The sequence below is a fragment of the Herpailurus yagouaroundi genome, unplaced genomic scaffold (genome assembly GCF_014898765.1).
Source record: "Herpailurus yagouaroundi ecotype Mexico unplaced genomic scaffold, PumYag 159, whole genome shotgun sequence".
In the NCBI taxonomy this organism is placed as follows: domain Eukaryota; kingdom Metazoa; phylum Chordata; class Mammalia; order Carnivora; family Felidae; genus Herpailurus; species Herpailurus yagouaroundi.
The window spans coordinates 35,534,482-35,557,527 of record NW_024412400.1 but is presented as its reverse complement, the minus strand read 5'-3'; the positions used below and the strand labels follow the sequence as shown (position 1 = coordinate 35,557,527).

At 42.4% G+C, this 23,046-nt stretch overlaps 1 long non-coding RNA gene across 1 annotated transcript; it reads left to right on the top strand.

Annotated features, from left to right (window-relative positions):
* The first annotated feature begins 8,206 nt into the window (after positions 1-8,206).
* LOC121033337 (uncharacterized) lies at positions 8,207-21,934 on the top strand. Its single transcript, XR_005791842.1, has 3 exons — positions 8,207-8,435; positions 12,718-12,825; positions 21,859-21,934. It is a non-coding gene; the product is annotated as an uncharacterized LOC121033337 (long non-coding RNA).
* Positions 21,935-23,046: the final 1,112 nt, after the last annotated feature.

The window sequence follows — 23,046 nt, the reverse complement described above, 5'->3', positions numbered from 1 at the left end:
AGAAATCCAGGCCAGGCTTCTAACTTGGGAAGCTGAGTGATGGCCATGCCAGTGTCCAAAACAGAGCAAGCAGGAGAAGGGCAGATTGGGACAGGAGGGTAAGGAGCTTGGGTCTGAGGTAAGGTAGACTGGGCTGGCTCAAAGAACCAGCGGTGGGGCAGTCAGGAAGAAGCACTGGTGACCAAGGTGATAGGGCAGGACCACGTACACGACACTACTTCCTTCTTTCATCTTCCAGCATTCTCCACTGCCTTCACAATTCGAGCAAATCTCTTCATTGTGGCGGCTTGATAACTTTCTGTTCATATAGTATCTACATGGTTTTCAAACAACTAAATAGGAAAAGGAGAAAGTGTGACCAACTACCTGGATACTTTAGAACAGGTAGATATGGTCTCAGAATCTTACAGTATCTTCAGCCTACCATTCTATCAGGCAGTACCTTGGCCCCAAATACTGCCAAGTACTAGCTTGTCCTAGAATTTTAGAAACTGGAGGACTCTTAACACCAGAGAATTCCCTATTTCCTACAAGGTCTTCATGTTTGGCTCCCTAATGTCACTTCTCTACCCTCCTCCCTTTCCATACCTACTGCCTTTCCTCAGAGAAATGCATATTAATGCAGGTCTCTGATGCTATCTTTTCTTATATCAGACTTCTTCTATACATGCTTTGCCTCTTTTCCTCTATCTTTAATGCCCTTTTATCACCCCCTCTCTTTTATTTTTGCCAGACTAATTACACAGAGACCCAGCATGGAGTGGGCATCCAGAATAGATAAGTTAATTTCTCTGAAAGCCCATGACTAAGTTTGTTTCTCCATCATGAGCTTCATCTAGATGCCGGACAACTGCTCAACCCTAGCCTCCTCCAAAGAGTCAGCGAGGCCTGTGGTAGCATCAGTTTCTAAGCATGAAAACTCGTTAACACACCAAGGGGGAAGCCACTGTAGGAAGGATCATTTGCTATCGTGTGGCAGGAACACGATTATAAACTGGAGCAAGTGGCCTTTGGGGAGCAGCACCATTTAATTGTTCTATCTGGCCTTCTCCATTATTCTAAGAAGCTGAGGTAGAAAATGAGTATGAAACAGTATGTCATTCCCCAAAGTAAATAGTTTAATAACTTTATTTTTCGACAATGTCCACATGGTTTCTAAACAACTGGATGGAAAAGTAGAAAGTAAGTCCATTGCTCATCCATTTTAGACCAGGTAGGGATGGTCTCAGAATTCCCCAGCATCCTCAGCCCTTTTATTCTGGTGGGTGACACCCTGGCCCCATCACCAGGCCCAACTCACCATGGAGTCCTTACTGGCATTTTAGGACTAGAAAAGAACCCCAGAAACCATATAATCCCACAGCCTCATTACAAATATCGAAAGAATGAATTCCCAGGCACACGTATCAGTCTTTGTGTAGTACACTCAATTAACTCACCAAACTCCATACCCGAAAAACAAATAATCCAGTGAAAAAATGGGCAGAAAACATGAATAGACACTTCTCTAAAGAAGACATCCGGATGGCCAACAGACACATGAAAAGATGCTCAACATCATTTTTCATCAGGGAAATACAAATCAAAACCACACTGAGATAACACCTCACGCCAGTCAGAGTGGCTAAAATGAACAAATCAGGAGACCATAGATGCTGGCGAGGAAGTGGAGAAATGGGAACTCTCTTGCACTGTTGGTGGGAATGCAAACTGGTGCAGCCACTCTGGAAAACAGTGTGGAGGTTCCTCAAAAAATTAAAAATAGACCTACCCTATGACCCAGCAATAGCACTGCTAGGAATTTACCCAAGGGATACAGGAGTGCTGATGCATAAGAGCACTTGTACCCCAATGTTTATAGCAGCAATTTCAACAATAGCCAAATTATGGAAAGAGCTTAAATGTCCATCAACTGATGAATGGATAAAGAAGATGTGGTTTATATATACAATGGAATACTACTTGGCAATGAGAAAGAATGAAATATGGCCTTTTGTAGCAACATGGGTAGAACCGGAGAGTGTTATGCCAAGTGAAGTAAGTCATACAGAGAAAGGCAGGTACCATATGTTTTCACTCCTATGTGGATCCTGAGAAACTTAACAGAAGACCATGGGGGAGGGGAAGGGGGGGAAAAAGTTACAGAGACAGAAGGAGGTAAACCATAAGAGACTTAAAAACTGAGAATAAACTGAGGGTTGTGGGGGGTGGGCGGGAGGTGAAAGTGGGTATGGGGATTGAGGAGGACACCTGTTGGGATGTGCACTGGGTATTGTATGGAAACCAATTTGACAATAAATTTCATATTAAAATAAATAAAATAAAATACCACAAAACTGGAAAATCTTCTAATAAGGTCAAAGGACTAAAAATGTGCATCCTTCCAGGAGTTTTGAGCATGAGGTCTCTCCCTCTAGGAGTTCAAGTTCTGGTGAGGAAACAGATCATTTAAATGGTAATAATCAGATAACTAAATCATAAGCAAAGTACTGGAATCTGTGTAAGCACTGGTGGGAGGGGGCAGTTAACCCAGAGCAGGGAAAGCAGTGCCAGCCTCTTATAAATGGAAATATCTGGACTGAGGTCTCAGACAGGAGTTAGCCAGGTAAAGTGAGGGGTGGAAGTGTGGTGTAGACAAAAGAAACTATATGTATGAAAGCCTTGAGGTGAGAACTCAGGGCAAATTTGGGGGATGGCAAGGGGTTCCGAAAAACTGAACCCTGAATTTGGAGATCGAATGGGGAACAATGGGAGGGGAAGCTGGACAAGGAGGCCAAGGCCAAATTCTGACAAGCCTTGTGTTGTAACAGTAATGCATAGTAAGGTTGAGCAATTTAGATCTTCTCCTGAGGTCAAAGGGGAGACATTGAAGAGGAGTGACATGGGAAAATATGAATTTTAAAGTTTATTGATTTATTTTGAGAAAGACAGAGAGACTGAGTGGGGGAGGAGCAGAGAGAGAGAGAGAGAGAAAGACAGAGACAGAGAGAGAGAGAGACAGAGAGAGGATCCCAAGCAGACTCTGTGCTGTCAGCAGTGAAGCCCAATGCAGGGCTCAAACTCATGAACCATGAGATCATGACCTGAGCTGAAACCAAGAGCTGGATGCTTACCTGACTGAGAAACCCGGGTGCCCCAAGATATGCATTTTCAAGTGATCACTTCACTCTGGTTGCTGGATGAGGGAAGGTCTGGATAACCAATAGGGAGCTACAGCCAGACAAGATGCAAAATGAAGAATGGGCAATAAGAATGGAAAACAGGGGAGGGGGGAGAAAAATTGTAAAGGTATACTTGAGAGTTCTTGATTATCAATTGATGTGGGAGGTTAGGGAGAAGTAAAGAATCAAGGGTGATAGCAGGTTCTGACTCAGGTGACTGAGTGATGGCTGTCACTGAATGAAGAACACTCAAGAGAAGGCACCAGTGTGGAGCAGGGAACATAAGAAAAACTGTCTTGCTTATTACTTATTGTTACTTATTTGTTACTATATGCCAGCATTAAGATCAATGCTTTTCATGTTATTACATCATTTAATCCTCACTACAATGTTATGTTAGGTAATATTATTATGCCTAATTTACAAATAAGATACTGAGGCACAGAGACATTAAGCACTTTTTCCCACTATGTCATAACTCCTGAGTGGCTGAGCCAAGATTCAGACATAAGATTGGGTAGAAATTAACAATATTGCTAAGCGTGGAATGCTAATTAGACACAAGAATGGTGCTATTGAAGAGGTAGCCAGAATCTAGATTTCAGGACAAAAAGTCCACCTGGTGTCTTGGAGGTCAAGTGAAGAGAGGATTTCAAGAAAGGAGTGATTGACAATGCAGATGTTGCTGACAGAGGAACCCAAAGACTGAGACTAGATTATTGGATTCAGCAACATGTAGGTGATTGAGGTCGACACGAGTGGAGTCAGTAAAGTGGTGAGGACAGCAGCTATTTGGAGTGGGCTCAGAAAAGTGGGAGGTGAGGTGTGGAGACTGTGAGTGTATACTCTCTCAAAGACCTTTGCTTTACAACAGGGAGCAGAGGACTAGGGCAGTAGAGAGGAATACGGGGTCAGGGAAGGTTTTGCTGTTAAGACTGCAGCAGGGTTGTATACCCATGGGAATGAGTCAGTAGAGGAGGGCATTTTCATATTACAAAAAGGAAAGGAAGGAAACCCCTAGGAGAAAATTCTGCCTGTAGGCAGAACGGTTGGCTTCCAACAGAAGCAGGAGGAGTGAGGTCATTTTCACAGAGAGAAAGGCAGAGCACTTGGACACGTAAGGATAATGGGCATTCTGGTAGAAGAGCAAAGCAGTTCTCTTATCCTTCTCTTTTCTTGGTGAAAACAACTGCATGATTACAAACTGGGAGTAAGGAGATGCTGGAAGCTTGAGAAAAGAGGGAACATGGCAAATACTGTCTAAATCTGGGGACCCACTCGGGATCTTCAGTGATAAATTTGAAGTGAGACCTGATGTGTCTCTCCAGCCATGTTTGTCTGTTTAGTTGCATGTGTAGAATGGATGGAAAGCTGGCTTCGACCAACAGGATTTGGGTTTCCTCCAGGGAAGTACAATGAAAGGAAAGAAAAGCAAGGGTGTGTTCAAGAGTAAATAGTAATAAAACATATGTTTGAAAATAAGCAGAGTAGGGCTGATGAGTAGGGAAAATGTGGCAGGGCGCAATGTTAGAATCCCAGGGAGTCCAAGAATTGGTGGACTGAAGGCAGCACAGGAAACTGATTGGAAAGCTGGCAGTGGTCAGTTTGCTATGCTCTGAGTTACGACTTTGAGTGCGCAGTGATTACTAATGAGAAAGTCTTTGGTGTGCCCGTGGGAGGGGTGACTGAGGTGGAATGGATGAAAATAGCACTGGAGGTGAGGCAGTTAAGCAACTAAGAGGTCGAAAAGTTGGGTGCCTCCTTCCATGAATGTCCAAGCCACCAAAAATGATGGTAGTAATGGTGGAGGAGATAAATACAGTGAGCCAGGGACAAAAATCTTCGATGACTGAAACCTGAAAACAACTAAGAGGATAGTATATAATTGCAACAAACAAGATAGATGGCATATAATCTGAGGATATGCAAGTCAAACAGGGTGGTGGCCTGTCCAGGAAGAAGGAAAAAATGATCATCAGGAAGTGGAATAAGGACAAAGAGGACATCAGGCTTGAGTCTTGGTTCTGAAGGGCAAAAGACGGCCTTCACTTGAGAAGGCTGCTTAGGAATCCGTGTCTTTGGAGGAAAATCGGGTGTCAACAAGAGCAAGAAGGTGGAGGGATCATTCAGAGAAGAGGTCTCTGCTTTTGAGGGAGCACAAGGGAGATCTAAAGGGGGGAAGTCAGTAGGGAGCCTCGGCCACACAGAGCTCACAGAGATGAAGAAAGAGATCCAGTGACTGAGGTCCACAGTGATGGAGGGTCTGATGAGGTAAATCCTGATCACCCCTTAGGACTGCTGTGTCACAATTTCTCTTTGGGTTGTCCCTCAGGTGACCACAGGGCAGCTGAGACATTGATGTCCAGTGGGTGGTGGGAGCTTCAGGTCTGAGACAGAAAAGAGAGACCACTCTGGGGACACAGACTTGGGAGCTGGAAGCTTGTAGATGGAATGTGTGAGACCACCCAAGGACGGGGACACTGTGGGATGAGCAGAAGACCTAGCACAGATTTCCCAGCAACATCAACATTAAGAGGCAGCAGAAATTAGAAAAGTCACTCAGGAGACAGGAAAAGATGGAGAAAGCCAACAGTCTTGGGGCCATGGAGGCTGAGGGAAGATGCCCTTGGCAAATGCTGCAGAGAGGTCCTCCAACGTAAGGAACACTTTCCATTGGATTTAGCAATATTCACTGGTGCCCACAGGGAGAGCCACCGTAGTGGCCCCATGGAAGAAGAAGCTGGGCTGCCATGTGGTGAAGTGTGAGTGGGAAGAGGTGGAGAAACTCTTCCCCCCACAGTGCAACGTCCTAGCTGCAGCACCTTGACCAAACTTCTTGACCTCTTTGAACCTCCATTTTTTTAAAACCTAGAAATAAGGGTATTAACACCAATCTTACGGGGTTGTTGTGATTAAGTGAAATTAGGTAAAACAAGATGTTTGACAAATAGTAGGTGTGGAATAAAGGGTAGCTATGGTAAACAGAACACATATTATTGCTGCTGCTTGGCCATAAAGGATTTGAAATATAAGACTGGAGCAAGCATGGGATGTGGGGTTAATGGATTTTTTTTTTTTTTTTTTTTTTTTTTTTTTTTTTAACATGGAATAGATTCACTGGAGCATGTTCAGAGATGGAAAATATAGCTGTAGAAAGTGAAGAAAACTGTCCCCTGTTGAAATGAACCTGCGACCTTGGCTGTATCAGCTCTGGTTATAAGGAAACAGAGCTGACTTGAAAACCCTCAAATGTATTTGGAAAAGCCACTAGGGTTCCCAGAAAGCATAGCTGTTCAGAAACCTCAGTAAATGCCATCCGCAGTTTCAATAGGCCTTATCACTCCAGCTATAATATGCTTTCTGGAATGAAATGTTGTTGATTATACAGCCAGGCTATGATTTTCTGATTTGTGCAACAATATCTCTCTGGAAGGAAGATAGATTGTCATGCATTGAATTCCTAATCTAATGCCTAATTTTGTCCAAGGTACTGTAAATCTTGATGTGTTACCTGAAGGGAAACCTTCGATTTCCAAAAAATGAGTATTATAGAGTTTTCTATGACCCAAAGAGACTTGTGCTGCAGGCAGCAACCGCATGGCATGGATTTTTGCCAGCCGCATTAAGATGCTGAATATAGAAAACAGCAGATTCTGATCCTGACCAACTGTCACCCTGTGTCCGGCGGCCCCTCACCTTCAGCAAACTCAATTTCTGAAACTCTGAATTAGCACCAGAAATAAATGAGAAGACAATGCTGCCCTTTAGCAAATAAAGTCCAGAAAGGTTAAGTGTGCGTGTACATGTCACTGGGCAATTTTGGTCTACCTAAGGGGTCTTCAGGAGAACCACCCAAACTTCAGTCACCTCTCCAGGCCTGGTAGGAGAGAGACAGTGGGGTCAGAAGACCACAAAGGCAGGTTTTAAAATGAGTTGCCAGGAAACAAACTTACCCATAATTTTCTAACTTAATTCAGTTGGCTTCTTCCAGGAAGTCCTCCCTGGTATCTTTAGGTGTAGTGTCTCATCTCTGTGTTCCCACAGTTTCAAGTGCTTAAACTCTTAAAGTTCTTTTTTATTGAAGACTCCAGAATGCCTGTACAGGAATGGGTTAATGGGCTTCAATCTGGTGTGTAAAGGCCCCTGGAAGCTGTAGTTTTCTATCCTTTTACGAAGGATTGTGGAAATATCAATTGTCCACATCAACAATCGTTGGGAAGGGGCCCCTGGAAGATTAAGGAAAACCTTAGCAAATCGACACAGTGTCTGCATATGGTAAGGACTCCAGAAGAGTTCATGGGAATTATTTCATTGATGGAATGTGATATTCGTAGTCTGGATCACTGCTTGCCCTTCAGTGCTTTGAGCTCACTGCCCTGGGTGTGTATTCTCCTCCCTACTGTGGTCCTCTGCCTGCTGCTTTGAGAAGTTCTGGAGGAAGAGGGAGCTGGTTGAATTGTTAGCAATCAAAAAACGCCTCATGAAGAGATGGGAGATAAAGATGAGGGGTCATTGTAAGTAGTAAAACAAGACTGAGCAAGATGGCAAGAGGAGGGCTACGGTGAGAGCCATGGTACCTGGAGGATGAGGCAAGAGAGAGAATGGAAAGGAACCCAAGACCATATGCTGGGGGTGGGGGGTGTCTTGAATTCAGCTCCAGGACTTTGAGTGTAGTGTAGTAGTCACTAGAAGCCACTGAAGTTTCTGGAGCATGGGATTCTGACAAAATTGTTACTTATAAGGCATGGTTTCCCAAGTTTGCATTAAAATAATTTTCTTAAGTATCCATTGTGTCAATACTAAGCATGTTTTAATAATTTTTTTTCATGTCTATTTATTTTGAGAGACAGAGAATGCACACACATGTGTGTGAGTCGGGGAGGGATAGAGAGAGAGAGAAAGAATCCCAAGCAGGTTCTGCACTGTCATCACAGAGCCTGATGCAGGGCTCAACCTCACAAACTGTGAGATCATAATCTGAGCTGAAAGTAAGAGTCAGACGCTTAACTGGCTGAGCCAGGCACCCCAATACTAAACATTTTTAATACTAACCACTGTTTCTTGAAAAATGTTATTTATGTATGTGCTTCTCTGTAAGAGACAAAATAAGGTTGCCTGTATATATTTTCTACTATGAAAAGTCCATTTATTTGGCAAATTTGTAACTGAATCCCTACTACCTGTATCACACTGGACTAGGCCCCCTGAGGATACAAGGATGTATGGAATCAGGTTCCTGCCCTCTGGGACCTTAACACGCAGAGGAAAGATGAGGTTACTATAAAACACTATGTGAAAATCCAAGTGAGTCAGAGGTGTGTGGTCATCAGTAGCAGAAGCCTGTTCAAATTAGTTTAGAAGTGGTTACAGATGTAAGCCATGACAGTGTTTGTGGTCAGGATTCAGATGTGACGGGGGCCAAGGAAAAGGCCGAGCAGCTGGGCATCCCCGAGGGCTGGTTCAAGAGACCAGAAGCAGCTCCCCCTTGCCTTTCCTTCCACCTCATTTTTCCCTCTGGGTGAACACTCCCTGCAGCACAGGCCACATGTGGCTGTCCCACATGCTTAGCTCCAGCCACACCCAAAACACTGTCTGAAATCAATGACTTTCAGGCCCTAAGTAGGAGTCCCATCTTGGGTCAGCTGTCCAGCCTGGTCCAATCAGCGGTGGGGCAGATATGTAGAGATGGGTCACATGGTATAACCAGCTCCCGACCCCACCCCTGTGGCAATGGGGCATCACTCTGTCCAAATAGGAGGAAATTGTGACGTAGACAGACACATACATACGTAGGAGACAAAACATACTCCCTTGCCAGTGTGATTGCAAGAGTTAGAAGGTAAGTGGTTTGGGAGTTCAGAGGAGGTAAGATCCCTAACAGCTGAGGAATGTGTGGAACCTTCCAGCCATCAAGGATCAAGGACTTCCAGACACATGGGAGGGCATTGTAAGTAGTAAACACAGACACACACACACACACACGTACTTGCATGCACACATACAAAGTAAAAAGACCAGTAAAGGTAAATATAGATAAGGGCTGCAATGGAAGCCATTGAAATTTCAGCTATAAAAGAAAGGTCTACTTCAGATGGCCTTGCACTAAGTTGTCCCTCCATTCTCCCTGAGGAGGTGACACTTAAAGGAGAACTAAATGATAAAAAGTTAGCCATAGGAAGTACCATTCCAGGCAGAGTTCAGCATGTGCAAAGGCCCTGAGGTTAATGTGAATTTATGTGTTGAGGTGGAGCCCAGTGACTGAGGGAGGGCCACCTGAGGTAAGAACAGAGAGGGGCAGGAGCAGGTCATGTTGGCCTAGCAAGCCACGGTAGGAGCTGGGTTTTGTGCAAAGTGAGATGGGAAGCTATTAAAGGGTTGTAAGCAGGGGCATATTATCAGAAAATTTAAATGTTAAGAGGCAACTCCTGGCAGCTGTGTGAAGAATGGGAGGCAAAAATGAAAGGAGGAAGCCCAGTTTAGAGGCTCCTATGGTAATCGAGGTAAGAGGCGATGATGGCTAGATCCTCACCTCCAGGAGATGGACAAATGAGGGTGGATCAGACACAACTAATGGGACAAAGTGCTGGTTGGCAGCAGGGGGCTGAGGGAAAGGGGAGAATCAAAGGTGGCTCCTAGGTGTCTGGTTCTGGAGGGAACAATCAAGAGTTCTGATCTGGAAGGGTTAGATTTTTCATGTCTTTGAACCTTCTAGTACAGTCATGTTTGTGCAAAACTGCAGTGTGGAGGGGACCTGTGGGCTGAACTATGCATTGAATGTTAAGGAGAAGCCCCTCAGGTGAGCTTAAGTGGGGTTTGTTATGAGGACTCAGAGGAATGTCACCAAACCTGAGGGCACAGGTAAGCCTGGCAAGCCTTGTGCACTCCGGGAGCCAAAGCAGCCTTCCCATCTTTGTACAAGCGACGAACTCCAACAGCCCCCACTGAGTCTGAGACTCCAATGTGTCCGTCTCTCTTTCTCCACGTCTGCTGTATCTGTCTCTGCATTTTTCTCCATGTCTATTAGTATTTGGGTTTTTGTGTCTCTTTCTCATTCTGAACGTGTGGCTACGTGTGGGGGCGTGTGCCTCTCCCTGTGTCTCGCACTCCATGATCATTTCTCTGCTTTTTCTCTCTTCATGCATTAGGAGTGTCTGTGCTTTTATCTGTCTCTGTCCATCTGTCTGTCTGTCTCTTTCTCTGGCTGCACTGTCTCTTGCACTGTTTCCTTTAACATGCTTGTTTCTTTCTCTCCCTGCAAATGATGAAATGCGGCTGCTCCTATCCGACTTTGACCACACCTTCCAACTCACCTGCCTAGCAGAGACCGACCACCAATTCAAAATTCCAATTTCAAATTCCTGGGGGAGAGGATCTGATTGGCCCAGCTTGGGTCAGGCACTAATTTCTAGTTCAATTCAGCTGTGGCCAGGAAGGCATGAAGCAGGGGCAGGGAAATGTCAGGTGCCATAAAAATGATTGTACGCTACTCATCAACAGAGCACTAAGGTCCTGGCCAGTGGCAAAGAAAAGAAGATAAGAGACTTTGAAAAACAGATGCTCACTAGTAGGAAATATTATAAACATCTAACTAGAAACACCAGCAGAATCAAACAGTATAAGAGAGCTTGCCAAAATTGCTCGATTTAAGGGCAACCTCGGAAAATCACTATTGTTTCTTTACACCAGTAATAACCAATTAGCAGAAAGAACTTTTAAAAAGATATAATTCACAGGAGAAACAAAACCTGAAAAATATGTAAGAATAAATAAAACCTAGAGGGAGTAAACTTTTAAATTCTAATAAATACAAATACATGCATATATGACTTGAGTAAATGAATAAATTCCAAGGTCATGAATGGGACAACTTAATATTACAAGAATATCAATTTTTCCCCTCAGCCTATAAATTCAAGACAATTACAATCAATTTTCCAGGTAGGGTTTAAAAAAAAAAGACTTTATACTTTCCATGGAAATAAAAAACTTGAAAGAATTTACTCTGAGGAGCTCTGGGCGTTCACAAGCAGTGTGTGCCATGTGCTGAGGACAGGGCGGAAAAGCTAAAACCTGTTGAAGTACCCTGGGCCTCAGCAGGTGCACCACGGCAGCCCTCTGAAAACTGGAGCAGGGCAGGAGGACAGAAAAAGGTCTCCTCTGACACAAAGACAGGGAGAGGATGGAGACCAACGCTAACTCCCCATAGCAGAGAGTTCCCTTGGCACACAAAGCTGGCAATTGAGCTGTAAAGTACAGGGATATTCAGGGCCCTGGGTCCCCAGGTCCCCATTCCTCCTAAAGGGGAAGTCCTGATCCAACCCTTTGAAACCAGTGGTAACTGAATCAAATTACAGGTACAAGGAAACCCTGGAATCAGTTCTGTTAGAGGTGAGATTTATTCAGCCTTTCCCACCCACTAGTGGCCTGGCAGAAGGTCCATGCCTGCCCTGGGAGATAGACAGATTTACCCCAGACTCTCTTGCTCTTTTTCATACCACATCTGCAATAAAATTATTTTTTAAAGAATCTATATGTAAAAGAATATGGACTAACTCCATTTATGTGAGGTTCTAAAACAATCATGGCAGGGGATGGAATTGGCACAGGGCATAAGAAAAATTTCTGGTGTGGTAAACTATTCTATATCTTAAGGGTGCCTTACCTTAATTCTGGACTTTTATTCTTTGTGTATATTTTTGAGATATAATTTTACACATAACAAACATGGAAAGATCATAAGTATTCAGCTAAATAAATTTTGAAAATTACATGTAACTTTTGATTTATGCCTCAATAATTTCTATGGAAGGATAAAAAAAAAAACTATAGTTAATTAGGACAACCTTAAAAAAAGAAGAGAAACTTGCTTTCTCTGATAATATAGTATACTATGAAGCCCTGGTAATAAAAACAGTCTGGTATTGTTCTACAAGCAGATAACGGCCAATAGAACAGAATAGAGAGCCAAGGAAGTCCTATTATCACACCTCTTACATGGTAAAATAACACCATAAATCAAAGAAAATACTGGTTAGTAACAGTGTTGAGAAATTGGGACACAAGAAAAGCAAAGTTGGATTCCTACCTAATATCACTTTATTCCAAATAGTTAAAAGATCTAAATGTGTAAGACTAACATCTAAAATGAATAAGATATAGACTATTGTTTTGACATAGAAGGAAGAAAGCAGTTCCTAAACAATACCTCAAAAGCACAAACCACATGGCAAAAGTCAGATGGATTTGATCAGATCAAAATTATGTATTTTCCAACTCAGTGAAAGAGATTGTGGCGTTAATAGATGGCAGAATGAAAGGACATACTTGTGGCATTTAATATCAACAGAGAATTCATTATTTAGAATATGCAAGAAACTCCTGTAAATTTAAGGGAATATAGACAGCAACCCCAAATTAAAAATGTTCAAAGGATATGATTTAGCAATTTACAGAAAGAAAAATTCAAAAGGCTAATAAGCATGTAAAGAGATGTTCAAACTCATTAGTAATCAGGGAAATTCTAATTAACAAAGTGTCATCTCTTTATACTTATTAGACTGGCAAAATTGGAAAACTGGATAATGCCAAGTGCTGGAGGGGTTTGGGGTATGCAAATTTCCATGGATAGCTGCTGGGAGTGGCGTAGCCATTCTGGAAAGGTTCGGTGAGTACTTAGTCGAATTAGATATGCAAATACCTATGACCCAGCCACCCTGTTCCTTGGGTCTATATCCCAAGAAATTCTCACAGAGTCCAAGAGACCCAAGTATGAGGCTGCTGAGTTATTCTAGGGTGCAAGGGGGTGGAAGCGTGGCTAGGTAAGTTGTGGTGGACGTGCACATCATGGCATAGGTACCAGTCAGCAGTGAGGAACAATGAACCAAATAGGTACATGGCAGCAATGATGGATCCGGAAAACACAGAGTTCGGCAAAACAAGAGAGAACGTGAAATATATGATACGACACTATGTAGGTTCATTTAAAACACATGTACACAGAACACCTCTAGGCCTTTGCAAATGGACACACATTGAACACTCGGATGATTGGCTGGGGTAAAAGTAAAGGAGAGTGGGAGAAAGGAATGGAGAAGAAGTAAATAAAACAAGGGGTGGGGAGGACCTTGCACGCACCATGACGGTTATGGGCCACGCACGCTGATGACCAGTATGAACTCAACCCTCTGCACCCGAGGCTTAACACTGTTATAAGGGTTCCTTCTCAGGGGGAGAAGGACAATATCCAGGAGGGGGATAGGGGGCTGTCAAGTCACTAGGTCCCTGAGGGCCTGCAGTGCACCAAGTGACTGTAAACAAGGAAGCGACTTCATCCTTGATTTTCTTAGAAGAAATTTAAGTTCAGAGAAGCTAAAGAACTTGCCCAAGGTCACAGTTTGTAAGAAGCAGTGCCAGAATTCAGACTCAGTATCAAAGTGAGTCATCATTCGCCCGCTGTTGCCCTGACCCAAGCACACATGGCTCATCTGCACTGCGGCCACCACCTTCTCGCTGGCCTCCCCATCCCCCTCCACATACACACATGCAGAACAGCCAGAGCCGCTCTGTGGAAATGTGAGTCAGATCACGTCACTTCCCAGCTCAAAACCCTTCAAAGCGGTCTCTGTCCCACATCATTCGGGACAAAATCCAAAATTCTTTCGTGCCCCCAGATGGCCCAGCCCCCGTCCGAGCTCTCCGGTCTGCTCTTCCAGGTCAGCCACATCGACCTCCTTGTTGTTTCCTCAACACTCCCAGGACATTCTAACCGCAGGACCTGGCACTAGCTTCCTCACATTTCCACTAGGCCTATGCATCACTTCACTCAGGTCTCCGCTCATGTGACCTGCCAAAGAAAGCCTTCCTGACCATCTTATCTGTAATGCACCATTTTCTACTTATCATTTTTGATGCTTCCCTCTGCTTCGTTTCTACCACTTATCCTTACCTGGCAGCAGATTACCTCTCTTTTCGCTCGTTGGTTTATTTTTGTCTTCCACATTAGAATGAGGGCAAGTTACTGCTCTGAATCATGTGCTGTGTACAATCCCTGGCCCATGGCAAACCCTCATGCAATGTATGTGGGTGACTGGAGGTCTGAGCCCAGAACCCATTCTGTCCACGGTGGCACCATTCATGGCTCCCAAACTCAACTTGGGGAACAGATTGTGGTGCAAATGGAAGCAACAGCAAAGGTCAAAAGTGGCCCTTTACTAGGAAGCAGGTGTGCAGGTCAGAGAGAAGGAATCCCAGAACCTAATGCAGCTGAACAAAGTGGGGACCGGGAAGAGGAAACAGCAGGCATGGAGATTTTAGGGTGCCAGTTTCTCCAATCTTTCTGTTTCTGCTTCCGGAAAAGATGACAACCAAGCTGACCAACCAGTTCCTCCACCCCCAGAGCAGCCAAAGGCTGACCCTGTTCTTATGAGCCTCGTGGGGGAGAAATTTCACAACTGCCCTACAAAATCCCCTTCCCAAGTCTGATGATCATAACAATATGAAATCAATTCTTATTAGTAGCATAAATGTCTCTCACTGCAATGTTATCCCATTTCCTCCAAGAAATGTACTATGTAATTGAGAAATAAATAAGGGGGTAAAGTGCCATAGAAATCTAACATCATGTACACAACTCAAATAAGAGATGTTCCCCCTGGATTGTAATTATGTCTCTTGTTAATCCCAGCTAGCTCTCAGACTCTAGCTCGTAGGGCTGAACTTTGCAATCAGCTTCCCTAAAAATACCACTTACTATAGGTCTCTCCTAAGAGACACCATCGACACAACCATTAAGAGGAGAGACTCCTTGGTGGGAAGAGACAAAAATCTTTTCTCAATTTATTGCCCTTCTATTCATTTTTATTGCCACTATTCATTTTTACCCCCCTCTAAATGATGTTCTTAGGATCCCTGGAAGAATGCTGGCCTGGCCATAAAACCCAATTTGGCAAAAGGAGACCGGGCTACTCTCCCTCCAGTACCATGTGAAATGCCATCTTCATGGATTCATCCCTTGGAGTTAAGTGTTTCCCTCCTTCAGGTTCTGCATCCAAAATGTCAATAGCTGAAGATGAGCCGCAAGGCCTTAATGTATCAGCATAATGGGCATTTATTGCTTTTGCTACATGTGTTCAGCCATCCTTCTTCTGGTGTCCCCCGCCCCCGCATACACACATCCCAATTCGCTTGCAACAGCCACCTTCAGTAACAGTTTTTAACACGCTGCATAACAAACAATCACAAAACCTTAATACTCACAGAAATAAGCATTCATTGCTCACATACCTGGGATCAGGTATGTGTTTCTCTTTCTGGGCTTCTTTACACTTCTGGGGGCCACCTGGCTGTTTGCTCCTCCAGGCTGGCCTCTGCTAGACAACTGGAATGATCTGACTCTCTTCCATGTGTCTGTCACACTCCTGGATATGTGCTCATAATGATGGCAGAGGTGCAAGAGAGCAACAAATACACCTACGCTCAGAAATGACACAATCTCAGCAGCTGTGGAATAAATGCAAACTTAAACAAATGCAGGTCACTGGAAAGATAAATGTTGAGGTACAGGGTTGGTGAAATGATGTTGGATGTTCTCACATTTGGTGGAGAGAGAACCAACTGGTAAATCTCCTCATATGGTGATTTGACAAATGTGCAGTCCCTTTGGCCTGGACATAATACTTCTGGGGATTTACCCTTAGCAAACCGAGAAGTGTTCAGAGATAGGTGACTAAGTACACCTAACACAACAGTTAAAAATGGAGACAAGTTAAATGTCCAGCATCAGGAGATGAGTGAAACAAAGTATAATATTTCCATGCAATGGAATATCGTATTATATATATATATATATATACATGGTATTATACATATATGCAAGAAATATTTACTCTACAGTTAGGTGAATATAACATGTCGTGTGAGACTACTTTTCTTGAGAAACCACACATAATTTATAGAGATATATATTCATTGAAAAGAAAAAGTTTAAATGAAAATACCAAAATGTTAATTGCAATTATCTATCTCTGGGTGGAAAATTATAAGATATTTTATTCCTTTTGCTTGTCCATATTTTCATATTTTTCCACAGTGGACCTCTATTATCCATTTAATTTTAAACCTTATTAAAATGGGCCTGATTTTCCAATCTGATTACAGTCTAACACATCTTTTTTAGGAATGTTTCACGCACAGTGGACTCTAAACCCCCCATCCCCTTGGCCTGGTACTTTTTGCTAAGGCTGGCATCATAAGCATAACCCTCTCCAGTTTCATTACTGTGTGGGCTTATAACCTGTAACCAATTAATTCAGGGATGGGAACTTTGGAACACCAGTGGCCCCTGCCTCCCTAGCACCACCTAGAGTATGCAGCCTGATGACAATGCCTGCCCCAGGGCTGTGGTTTCTATTCCCAATGGCAGGAAACTAACTCAGCTTCTTTCTGCAAAAATCTAAGTGTACACAATTAAAGGTGCCTTCCTCTGGAGGATTCCGGGTCCCAGAGCTGCTGCTGGCTGCACCTTGGGAACAGGAGCCCTGTGCAGAAAGCACTAAGGAGCTCATTACTCAAAGGTGCCCTGTGGCAAACCATTCGCAAAGCGAGCAAGCTGTTTGTAGAGTGAGTAATCACTCTAGCGTTTGAGTTTCACTCACAAGGAATGTTAACAGCACATTGTAAACATCATTCATGTTAATACTATTTTTTTCAATCCTTCATTTGCAGAGTGAAACATTCCTTCATCTGTCCCTGATCCAAAACTTATATATACTTGAGAGAATGTATCGGGTTGTTAAATAATGTTTTTCAATTTGTTTTCCAATATCTGGATTGGCTGGGATTTGGCCTTAAAGACTTGGCTGACCTTCCTAGACGACCGGGTGACAGATTCTTCCAGAAATCCAACTAGAATGAGCACAGAGCAAAGATAAAATGTGATGCTCATATGACCTTCACTGAGGTGTCCCAGGGGCGACTGGAAATAGGCTTCACGGACCCCAAATCTCTCTCTTCCCTACCCACTCTCATTTATGTCTTAGTCCGTTCAGGCTGCGATGACAAAAAATACCATGGACAGGGCAGCTCAAATACCACACATTTATTTCTCACATTTCCCAAGACTGAGAAGTGGAGCAGATTGTGTCCTCAAGTGGGAGAGCTCTCTGGTCTCCTGTAAAGGCACTAATCCTACTCAGGAGAGCTTTACCCTCATGACCTAATCACCTCCCAAAGGCCCCGCCCCCAAAGATCGCCACACCAGGGACTAGGTTTCAACATACGAATTGGAGGGGGACACAAACCTTCAGTCTATGGCAGTGTGCCTCTGTGCACAGGACCCATGAGCCTGAGAGCCCCGGACTGATTTTTGTCTGCTTTATCCAGCAGTGTGTAATAGCTCCTTATTAACACTTCCTACTAAGACTGGGGATTGTCCATTTCTCCTTCTAATCCTGTTTTTAGGCCATGTTATTAGGAGTGTAAGGTCATAATTATATCTTGATGAATGACACCATTAATCATTCAGCATCTAATGCTTTTCACCTTAAAATCTATTTTGTCTCAAAGAGCAGCTTTCTTTGGGCTAGCATCTGCCTGACAGACTGTTTCCACTCTTTATTTTTTTATAAGTTTTTAATGTTTATTTATTTTGGGGAGAGAGAGAGAGAGAGAGAGAGAGAGAGAGAGAGAGAGAGAACATGAGTGGGGGAAGAACAGAGAGAGAGGGAGACACAGAATCCGAAGCAGGCTCCAGGCTCTGAGCTGTCAGCACAGAGCCCGATGCGGGACTCAAACTCATGAGCCATGAGATCATGACCTGAGCTGAAGTCGGATGCTTAACCTATGGAGCTACCCATGTGCCCCTCCATGCTTTATTTTTAACTTTTCTATATTAGTTTGTGTCTCTTATGAGCAGAAAACAAATGGATTTTATGACTTTGATTTTTAGTCAACATGATAGTCCCTGTATTTAACGGGTTAGTTGAAAAAGTTTACACCTAGATTAGTAATATATATTGTTTATTGCTTAACTTGTTTTTCCTGTCAATAATGTCTCTCTTCTGAGCTTCTCTTTATCCACTGATTTGATTACATTTGACTTCTCTTCACCCCCTCCCTGTTTTGTCCTTCGTTTGATGGTTGTAATATCTGTTTCTATTACTTAAGTGGTTGCTCAAAAAATTTTAATAGTACCTATCTTTCATTGGGTATATTTTCTAACAAAGTCCAATGTTTGGGTATGCCATACTTTCTTCCTTCTAAACCACATGGGATCATCTTCAGTGTTGATACTGGTGATCTACTCTATTGAGGAGGTGGGAGATAGGAAAGGAACAGGATGGAGGGCAAGCCTCTGACACTAGGAATATCAAGAACACTCGCTTACATTTGTTTTCCTTTTTCTTTTTTCTCTTTTTTTTAACGTTTATTTATTTTTGAGACAGAGGGAGACAGAGCATGAATGGGGGAGGGCCAGAGAGAGAGAGAGAGACACACAGAATCTGAAGCAGGCTCCAGGCTCTGAGCTGTCAGCACAGAGCCCGACGCGGGGCTTGAACTCACAGAGCAGGAGATCATGACCTGAGCTGAAGTCGGACGCTCAACCGACTGAGTCACCCAGGCGCCCCATATTTGTTTTCTTTACCACAATTAAAATCCCTTTACTGTATCTGTCAGGATTTTTCACAATATATGTGTAGTGTAAACCATTTTCAAGCAATACATAAAAGTGTAAGAGAAATGAAAGTCACCCAAAATACTTTCTACCCTGAGATAACAAGATTTAGGTGACCATCCATTCATGTATCTCTATATGCAGATATAAAGATATATGCATATATCTTTATATTTTCATACATAAAATTTTCATAAGTGGACTTATGCATTTGCTTTTTAAATCCAATGACTGCTTCTATTGAACTTGAGTTTTGCCTGCTTCTCCCCTACTCCAATGCACACATCTTATATAACCTATATATTAACAGCTTACCTTAACATCCTATCTTAGCTTTTTCCAGGTTCACTTAATTGTAGATAGGTGAGAGAGAGACAGAGAGAGAAGACAAATCTACATAATTTTAGTCGTTATTTTATAAAACTAGGATTATGTTATACTCCTCTGAAGTTTGCTTTTGCCACTTTATAATTTATTACGTAAATCCTCTGTAGTCAGCTGTAATATACCTAACGTATTCTTTGTACGTTTTTTATTAAGAAAATGTTCATACATACACAAAAGAAGTGAGAAAAGTGTAATGAACTCTCACGTATCCATCACCCAGCTTCAACAGTTATCAATATTTACATTTTGCCAATCTTGTTTCATTAATCCTTCCCGTGCTAGGCATCATAATAGCCCCCAAAAGGTGTTCAAATTGTATCCTCTAAGAATATGTTACTTTACATGGCAAAAAAAGATGTTGCAGATGTGATTATGTTAAATACACTGAGATGAGGAGATTATCTTGGATTATCTAGGGGGGCCCACCTCATCATGTGAATCCTTAAAATTGGAGAATCTTTCTTGACTGTAGTTAGAGAAGATGTAACCGTGGAAGAATGACCAGAGAAATGCAACCTTGATGGCACTGAAGATAAAAATGGCAGTGAACCAGGGCCTCTAGGAGCTGGAAACAAGAAGGAAATGGATTCTTCCCTAGAGCCTCCGGAAGGGAGCACAGTGCTGACAACACTGTGAGGTTAGCCCCTGGAGAACCAGGTCACCCTACTAACCTACAGGACTGCAAGGTAGCCCAAGGAGTTTTTGGGCTACTAACTTTATGTTAATTTATTACAACAACAGTGAAAAACTAATATACCCAATTAAAAAAATGAATATACCTCCCTTTCCTTTTATTCTTTCTTTCTTCTATTCTTTCTCCTTTCTTCCCTTCCTTCCTTTTCTTTCTTTCTCTTTTTCTTCTTTCTCTTTCTCTCTCTTTTTCTTTCTCCCTGTCTTTCTCCCTCTCCTTTCCTTCTTTCTCTCTTTCCTTACTTTCTGGTGGGTGCTGCAGTATTTTACACAAAATTTCAGATATCATTGTATTTTACCTATAAATATTTCACTTACCATAGATTTTTAACATGAGGATTTTTAAAAACAATCACAATACCTGTTATACTTTACAAAATGAATAATTGTTTAACATCATCTAATAGTCTGTGTTCAGATTCTCCTTGGTGTCTAAAAAAAAAAAAAAAGCCTCTCTTAATACTTGTTTTACTTAATCAGGTTCTTTTTTTAAATATAATTTGTTGCCGAATTGACTTACGTAAAACACCCAGTGCTCACCCCAACAAGTGCCCTCCTCAATGCCCATCAACCACTTTCCGCTCTCCCTCATCAACCTTCAGTCTGTTCTCTCTGTGTTTAAGAGTCTCTTATGGTTTGCCTCCCTCCCTCTCTGTTTGTAACTACTTTTTCCCCTTCCCCTCCGCCTCCCCCATGGTCTTCTGTTAAGTTTCTCATATGAGTGAAAACATATGATACCTGTCTTTCTCTTTTAATCAGGTTCTAAAGAAAGTCTTCAAGTTACATTTTATTGATACTTAAGTCACTTTTAATTCATAAGTTTTCTCTTATCTCCTTCTAAACAGGCTTTTTTTTTTTTTTTTTTTTTTTTGGTGGAAAAACCTAGTCATTTGCTCAGAATTTGCCACATTCTGAACTAAGGTGACCACAGCCTCAATGTAGCAATTAACATGTTGTTCTATCTTGAGTATTTCCTATAAAATGGAAGTTAGATCTAAAGGCTTGATGAGATTTATATTCAATTCTCTTGGCTTCCTGTTGCATTACACGTGATTGTTTTGCTTTGAGTGACAATGAAATGGATTGGTGGCTCATGTGTTGCCCACCTACCTATCCTTCATAAAGTTTCCCAAAAGCCTTTCACCCTGTGATATGGGGAGTCCACTGCCTAAATCTATCACTTCATTAACATTCTTTTAGCATCATTAAAACCCATTTGCATATATGTGATGCATTTTTACCTTTTGCAATTTTTAAAAATTACTCAAGCTTTCCCAACGTTAGCCAATGGGAGTCCCTATGATTGGCTCCTGCATTCTCTTGACATGCACCATTAATGCTTGATAGCTGCCACTTAGTATGAAATGCCATTTGAAGAACACAACCGAAGTGATCAGGGTTAGCTCACTCTTTTCAAGCCTGAACGATGGTTCATGCTATGAACATCAGAAATTGCAGGTGAGTCCACTCAACTGTATTCTAATCCTCTCAGTGTGTCTTACATGACACATGCCAACAACTACATCTTCTCCCTGTTAACTATACTAAATTCCTCATTTGACTGAGTTTCTACCAAACAGGCTCGTGAGAGAGATTTGGAAGCAAAAAGCATGGAAAAACTTTGCTCTGGCCTCTTCTCTTAGCACAGTCCTGGAGGCTGAGACATGGGAGCTGTCCTAGAAATCCCAGTGACTGGTGCCTAGCTTCACGGATTGCAAGGGTCAGGACACAGGGCAGTTATTTTGCTGTGTTATACAACTGCTGCAGTGTATATTGAATCTAGCAACTGGAGCTGGAGCTTCCTGAATGTCTAGCTTTATTAGCTTTTAGTAGGTTATGATACTTTAAAAAAAATTCTTAGTAGCTTAAGACAAAGGGTGATTTCTCCCTGATATCGTGCACTGGCTGTGGGTTTGATTTGACTCTACCCCTGTGTCTTCATTATTCTAGGGTCCAGGCTGACCAAGGAGCACCTATCTAGGACATGCCATTGTGACAGATTAAAAAGAGAGATGGTGGAACCATACGAAGGCACGTAGAGCTTTTATTTGGAACTGGCACACATCCCTCCCACTGACATTTCATTGGTCAAAGCAAGTCATGTGGCCAAGCTTAATGCTAATGGAGTGGAGAAGTAGAATCCTCTAACAAAGAAGAGAAGCAAATAATTGAGAATAATGCAATCCACCACTGTTGCTATGTTCGTGCACAGAGAGCAACAATTGTGGGCAAGTTATAGGCTGATGTCCTAAGAGTCACTCCTAGAGACTCAACCTAGACCCCACTCCTCCAGCCCTCCCAAGGGCTGGGCACCTGCCCGTCCTCCATATCAACTCCCTTTCTCCTCCAATCGATTGGAACTGAACTCTGCAGCCACAGAATGTAGCATTACAGTTTATTCATTCCACATTGGTAGGCGATCATTTTGTTTCTAGGTTTCGTTTTTTAATTTTGCTGCTAAATATAATGCTGCAACAAAACCCTTTAAAATATAGACTTAGATGCTGTATCTTTTTTTATACCTATGAATTTTGAGTTCTAGGTATAGGATTACAGAGCCAGAGAATATAGATGTTTTTCATTATAATCATGATTTCCATATTTATTTTTTAAAAAGCTAAAACAATTATTCTTTCTCCTTGCATGTTTACCAGTAATATTTAACTTTTTTTTTTTGCCATCTGGTAGGGGACAAATGTTATTTCTTTGATCCTCTAATTTGTAAGTCTCTGTCCACTGGTGAAGCTAGACATCTTTTTATTACAGACTTGAGGTATAATGTACATACTATAAAATTGATCCATTGCAACTGTACAGTTCAATGATTTTTTAGTAAATTTATATTGTTGTGCAACCATCACCATAATCCAATTCTAGAACCTTTTCCTCACCCCAGAAAGTTTCACCATGCTTGTTTGTAATCAATTCCTGCCCCACCTCCAGGCAACCACTAATCTGCTTTGTGCTTCAGGTTTTCCTTTTAGGACATTTTATATAAATGGAATCATGTAATACGCAGTCTTTTGTGTCTGGCTGCTTTCACTTAGACTGTCATCAGTGTTCATCCCTATCCATGTTGCAGGGTCTACCAGTAGTTTGATCCTTTTCATTGCCAAATACTATTCCATTTATGGATAT